General features: G+C 45.2%; 1 protein-coding gene across 1 annotated transcript in view; it reads right to left on the bottom strand.

Moving 5' to 3' along the window:
- TSHZ2 (teashirt zinc finger homeobox 2) overlaps window positions 1-6,775 on the bottom strand; it is a 250,247-nt gene that overhangs the window by 27,140 nt on the left and 216,332 nt on the right. The gene's annotated exons all lie outside the window — the stretch shown is intronic.

The raw sequence follows: 6,775 nt of genomic DNA, 5'->3' as shown, positions 1-6,775 counted from the left end.
TTGAAAATGAGTGAGAAATAACCTGTAAATGGGAGAATATCTCCTTTTATTTTTTTGTGAAGACAACAAGAGTTTTTTCTAATGCACATGCAGTTTAATTTTTGTAAAGGGAAGATGGCCAGTTAGCAGCCAGTGGAGCAGAACTGTTGCATATTTTAACTTGCCTTCCTCATTTCTTCTCATGAAGTTGTAGTTAAGAGTTCATTCCTTCTGTACCTGGCTTTGACTTCCATATATTTTAGTAAAACAAAACAATTAAATATTTTGCACTGTTCATTCTTCTCTCTTCCCTCCTACAGCAAATGTAAAATAGTAAAACCTAGAAACTCTTGTTTTTTTCATTATGCAACTTGAGATGTTCCAGTTGTCTTAGTTCCTGCAGAGGGGACTGGTTTTTAATGTCTCTGTAAACTGGCAATGGAATGAAGTGCTGTGTATCAGGAAATTGTACACTATTGACCTGTTTTCCTGTTCATAAGCTGAGCCATATGTACATAATCTAGATTTTTGTTTTCCTAGTTTTGCACTTTTATAGCCTATTTTTTGAAGAGGAATTCACTTGGAAAAGGGTTAATCTATTTTTGTGTGTGATCTCTCCCTGTCCTGGAGGGTGCATGGCTGGAGCTGCTCTGCCTGTGCCACATGGGGCAGGGCTGCTTTTTAAACGTGTTGCAGCAAACAGACCTAAGGCTTGTTTGTTTTTAATCTCCCTTCATGCTGGTACAGTTTCCCTCAAGGCTTTTTTTGGGGTTGGAATGGAAAAATGGACCTGAAGACTCCATTCCATGGCAGCACCACCACACTTTGCCCATCAGTATTAACTATTGGGATACTACTGGTTTTGTATGTTCCTTTGGAAATAACAGTGCATATATAGAGGTACAAATTGTTGATTTTTTTCTTCCTTTTTTTTTTTTTAAATGTATTTATTTCATTCCATTTTTGTTCTATTTTAATTGTTGGAACCGGAAGTCGGCAAGCAGCAGGCACACATTACTCATTTAATTTATGATGTATTTCACTTTAGTTGAGTATATTATTACATGTGGATGTAAATATAGACTTGGTGTTTTGCAAAACTGGTTTCTGTGTCTTGCTTTTAAGGCTTAAAAGGAGTTGCCTGGAATTTCATGTTCACTTGACCTTTCACCATCCTCACATTGCTGGGGGAGAGGGAGAAGCTGCCAATAACCAAATCCAAATTCATGTTCAGTTACATGAAAATACTGAGTCACTCCCCACAAAATCTGTCTTGAAATAAGGAAGAAACTTTTGCTTTCTGCTCTTGCCTTCAAGAAAGGAAACTGAGTTATTAAATGCATTTTTGTGATAATAACATTGAGAGGAGCATAACTGTAATTTTTTGGTGAGACTTAATAATTTCTATTAAATTATTAATAAGTTTTTAAAACCAAGTATGTTCTGCAAAATTGGCTAGGTCTGTTGTGTTCCTGGAACTCTGCTGTGGTGCCAGACCTCACCAGCACCTCTGACCACATCTCAAAACTGAAATTGTCAGCTTGGAAGGTGTCTGGGGAGCCTGGTCCAAGGCCCCTCATCCTTGGGGAAAGGGAATTCACCTGGTGCGAGCCCCAGAGTGCACCAGCCCCACTTTGGGGCATTAATTAATGATGGGACACTAATGAAGGCACAGCCTCTGGGGGGTCCAGGCTGGGCTGGTTTGTAGGGGCAGCCTGGACCAGGTTCTTGATTTAATAATTTAGTAATAATTATTATTAAGAATTTAATAAAAGCATTGGTGGCTAAAACAATGTGGAAATGGAATGGTGAGCCCTGCCTGTGCCTTTGGGGCTGGCAGTGTCACTGGGGGCTGGGCAGTGTCACTGGGGCTGGCAGTGTAGGACTGACAGTGTCACTGGGGGCACTAAAGGGGCTGGCAGTGTCACTGGGGTACACATGGGGCTGGCAGTATGGGGCTGGCAATGTCCCTGAGGGCTAGCAGTGTCACTGGAGGCTGGCAGTGTCACTGGGGGCACAGATGGGGGCTGGCAGTGTCACTGTGGCACAGGGCTGAGCTCTGGGGTGCTGGGTGGCCCTGGCTGGAGGTGACACAGGGTGGGTGTGAGCTCTGCAGCCATCCCTGGGCCCTGGCTGAGGATCCCTCAGGCTGGTGTCAGATCAGCCACACAGACCTTTCATATATTACATATATATTTTTATAAATTACATATTATTAATTTTATATCTGGCCATTCCAGGGGCTGAGGTGTGGATGCCTCTGTGCCCTCTGTGAGCTCTGCCTGATAAAAGCTCCAAGCTCAGCTCCCAGTGCTGGCTGAGGGAGGTGCTGAAGGTGAGAACCAGCACAGAATACTCTGAGTGCCAGGTGCTGAGTGCCAGGCTCTGTTTGCTCACTCCAAACTGAATATTGGGATTTCAGGCACTGTCCAAAACTATGGAGGGAACAGGGAGCTGGTGGGAATGTTCAGAGCAGCATCACCAGCACTTTTCTGAGCTCTTCCTCTGCTTTTAGCAAATCACCCCTTGAGATCCATCTCTGACTGCTCAGTCCTGAAATTGCAAGGAAGCAACTGGTTCTCACTTAGGAGGAAGAGCTAATATTAAACCACCAAACATTTCTTCTCCCCCCTTGTGAAAGAGGAAAATATGCAAGTGCTTTCTCGAGCAGATTTCTCTGTTCATTTGCACACACTTGAGAAAAGTGCATTTAATTAGGATTAGCAAGTCTCTAAATTGCAGATGGTTCTCAAGGGAAAAAAATAGTTATGAGTGCATTCATGACATTAAAATCAGTACATTTAATTCAATTTCATCTTAATATTAATTCATAACATCTAAAGTAGTAGTTCCTACTGAAGATGTTCATATGATCCGGGATTACTGGGGAAAATGAGATCTGGCAGTTCCAAACATGCTGCAGCATGATTACCACGTGTAATTATGCAGATTGAGTAATCACATGCTAATTGCAAGAATGCCCATTTGATATTTGTTATCTGGAACCAGGGTCAGTGGGTGATAAGTCTGATTTGGTTTGGAGTTCTTTGTTGGTGGAGGCAGAGTGCAGGATTGGTCGGGTGTGAATTTTGGCAAAACTCAGGAGTTAGGGGAGCAGATGGAGCAGAATTCCATGGAGGAGGCATTGCAAAACACAAAATGTTCTGGTTTCAGCTCTCCTTCCCCCGAGATCCGAGGGAAAGGTGAGGTATCCTCGCTGTGTCCAGCTCTGTCTGGGCTGTCTCAGGCAGCCACAGCAGATTTTTATCCTCCTGTGTGTGTGAAACCAAAGCGCTCCAATCCACCCCGGCCCTTTCTGCAGGGAAATCTGGATTTGGGGAATAATATTCCCTCTCCAGAAGTTTTCCCCCTTTGCTTCCCCTCCGTTTGTATCTTCTCCCAGCGGGCAGAACTCCATCCTGCAGCCTCCAGGAGCTCACCTGGCTTCTTTTAACACCTCTGAAACATCCCTGAGCCCCGGGGGACGGGGAGAGGCTCCGAGAGTGCGGAATGCCCGGAGAATCCTGGGGGGCACCGGGGGTCCAGGGGCGGGGAAGGGCTCTGAGAGCAGAATCCCGGTACCTCTGGGAACATCAATGCTGGTGCCAGGGCAGGACTTTGGGAACACCAACCCCGGTGCCTCTGGGAACACCAATCCCGATGCCGGGGAAAGGGTTCTGAGAGCATCATTCCTGGTGCCAGGGCAGGACTTTGGGAACACCAATCCTGGTGCCAGGGAAAGGGTTCTGAGAGCAGCAATCCTGGTGCCAGGGAATGCTGCAGGAAGGGCTCTGGGAACACCAACCCTGGTGCCAGGGCAGGATTTTGGGAACCCTATTCTCGGTGCCAGGACTCTGGGGCAGCGTTCCTGGCGCTCGGCATTCCCGATGCTGTTCATCATTCCCGATCTTCAGCATTCGCGATGCTCATTCAGCATTCCCAATGCTCATCATTCCCGATATTCAGTATTCCCGATGCTGTTCACCATTCCCGATGCTCATTCAGCATTCCCGATGCTCAGCATTCCCGATATTCACCATTCCCGATGTTTATTCACCATTCCTGATGTTCATTCACCATTCCCGATGTTTATTCAGCATTCCCGATGTTTATTCAGCATTCCCGATATTCACCATTCCCGATGTTCATTCATTATTCCCAATGTTTATTCACCATTCCCGATGTTTATTCACCATTCCTGATGTTCATTCACCATTCCCGATGTTTATTCTCCATTCCCGATGTTCATTCATCATTCCCAATGCTGTTCGTCATTCCCGATGTTTATTCTCCATTCCCGATGTCCCCGGGCCCGTTCCCAGCATTAGGTGGCGGTGTCGGCCAAGCAGCGGAGCCGCGTCCCAGGGACCCGGTCGCTGAGAATTCCCGAATTAATCCCAAATAACAAAAGCAGCCAGACCCGCAGAGCAGCCCCGCCGTGACCCGCACTAAAATCGGGAATTGCGGCATCTCCGGAGCCCCAGGGACAGGAGACGAGCAGGAGCAAACCCATCCATCCTCAAAGGGTATCCCCGATTTTCCCTCCTCTCCCCATCGATATTCCCTGGAATGTGTTGCCCCCGGGTGGATTTAGCTGCTGGCAAACATTTTGGGGCTGCTGGAGATCCACAAATTGTGAGGGGATGGGGATGGAGCGTGGGACACATCACCAGGACAGAGCAAATCCAGCCAGATAAACAATTGTGCAGCACACTGGCGTTTAAAACTCATTTTGCACATGTAAAATGTTTCCATTAATCCTCTCTGAAAGTCGTGACCTAATTACTGATTTTTTTGTCTTGTTGAATAATTGCAAAGAACTTTGTTGTGATTTCAGGTGGGACAGAGCCTGGGTTTGTGCAAGCCAAGGAAACCACAGGCTTCTTGGCGTACTGATAATTCTGGAAAATCAGGAAAGAGCTTGCACTTAAAGGAAAAAAAAAATAAATTAAAAAATCACATTTTGTCATGAAATATTATTTCAGTTTAGGGTAGTTCTGAATTTTTAATATATATATGTATGCTCTCAAAAGTCTAATTAAACATTGCTAAATAAAGTAGATCTGAGCAAACCCAATGAAATTTTAATGTCAAAGTTGAGCATAAATAGTTTGGGAAAAGGGAAGATCAGAACTGAGTGAAATGATAATTAACACTGAAATACATTTTCAGCAAATCTGATTCTTTTTGCCTTCTGTTCCTTTCCAGCTCCCTCTCACCAAAACCTCCTGAAACCTCCCAATTTTCCAGGACATTTCCCACCTCTGGGACGGTTCCTGCTCCCAGCTGACAGCTCTGGGTTGTGCAGGGAACATTTCCAGGCTCAGTTTTGGGTTTTTTTCACCTTTAGTGGAACACCTGCCCCGTGTTGGTGTTGGGTTCACTCTGTGTGTTCACAGGGGCTGAGGATGAGATTGATTTTATTTATTAATTTATTTATTATTTAATTTCAGTTTCCTTTAGGTTCCCCCTCAGTGCTGAGTTTGGATTTCTGGTCTCCCCCAGCTGTTACCTGAGTTCAGAGGAAATTGAACTCAGCATTTCTCTCCAAACTGGGACTTGTTAAAGTCTCTTTTGGCACAACCTAAATCTGGGCCTTTGACATTTTGACAGAATCTGTTTTCAGGTTGAAAAATCTCTTTCCTGATAAGGTTTTGGGTTGTTTTCCTGTTTGACTCCAAAAGCCTGAGCTGATCATCTTTAAAGCATTAGCACAATTGCTTACAGATGGACTTTTCATATAAAAATGTGATTTCCCCTTCTCCAACCAGGCATTATTGCTGTTTGCCTGAGCCCAGGGGCTTCTCCTTTTGTTCATTTAACCTCAACATGTTCTGGATGAGTTTAGCCAGAGCTATTGGTGTTTTATTAGTTTGGAAAAACAAGCAAACAAAATTCTTTAACACTTGTGACACTGTTCAGCTTTTGTCAGTTAAAGGGGAATATTGAATATACTGGTGCGTGAAATTTGGATTTGGTTTTGATTCTGGGTTTTTACTTTTTTAAAAGATTTGTTAATGATTTTTGGCACTGGATTTATAGATCCCAGTCTCTATCCCACCTGAGCTGCCCCCACCACTGGCCTGCACACTCAGAAATCCACATTCAGTGAATTTGTGAATGCTTCAAAAGTAGAAATAAGTGATGGTTGGACAGCAAAAAGCACATTTTGGTGCAGGGCCACGACTGGTAACCAAGGAACCAGAGATGTGCTTGAACCATTACAGATTAAAATTGAATATTACCATGAAGCTGGCATCCATTTCTAATAAAAAAAAACATATTTAAGGTGGATTTCCCTGGGAAATCTGTCTTTTATGTAATTTAATGCTTCCCTGGTGCAGTGGTACCTGAAATGTCCGACCCCAGAGGTGCAGCCTGCTCTGCCTGGACACTGCAGGACACCCAGGGGGCTCCAGACAGGCACCACACTTTGTATTTTGGGCTTTCAGGGGTGTTTTGTAGGACAGCCAGAGCAGGTGGCAGAGGCCTTAGCCCAAGTTACCTCTCAGGCTGCAGAAAACTCTGCCAAAGCCCCAAATTTTACAAAATTGCAAGGTCTGGAATTGCTCTGTGAGCCTGGCGTGGTCTGAGATAAAACACAGGCAGGATTGGAAGGGTGTTTGCCCCAAGCACAGCTTGGTTAAAACTGCTCCAGGGCACAGGGCTGGGGTTAGGGGGGAGCTGGGGATCCCCTGGGAGGTTTTTATCCCCATGAGGATGGAATCCCACAGGAGCACATCCCTCCTCACACCCTCTGTGGTGCCAGGGCTGCTGATCCCCAGGAGCAGGGACA

The sequence above is a fragment of the Catharus ustulatus genome, chromosome 17 (assembly GCF_009819885.2).
Source record: "Catharus ustulatus isolate bCatUst1 chromosome 17, bCatUst1.pri.v2, whole genome shotgun sequence".
Taxonomy (NCBI): domain Eukaryota; kingdom Metazoa; phylum Chordata; class Aves; order Passeriformes; family Turdidae; genus Catharus; species Catharus ustulatus.
The sequence above is the reverse complement of the archived record's forward strand: the minus strand, read 5'-3'. Positions and strand labels throughout refer to the sequence as shown.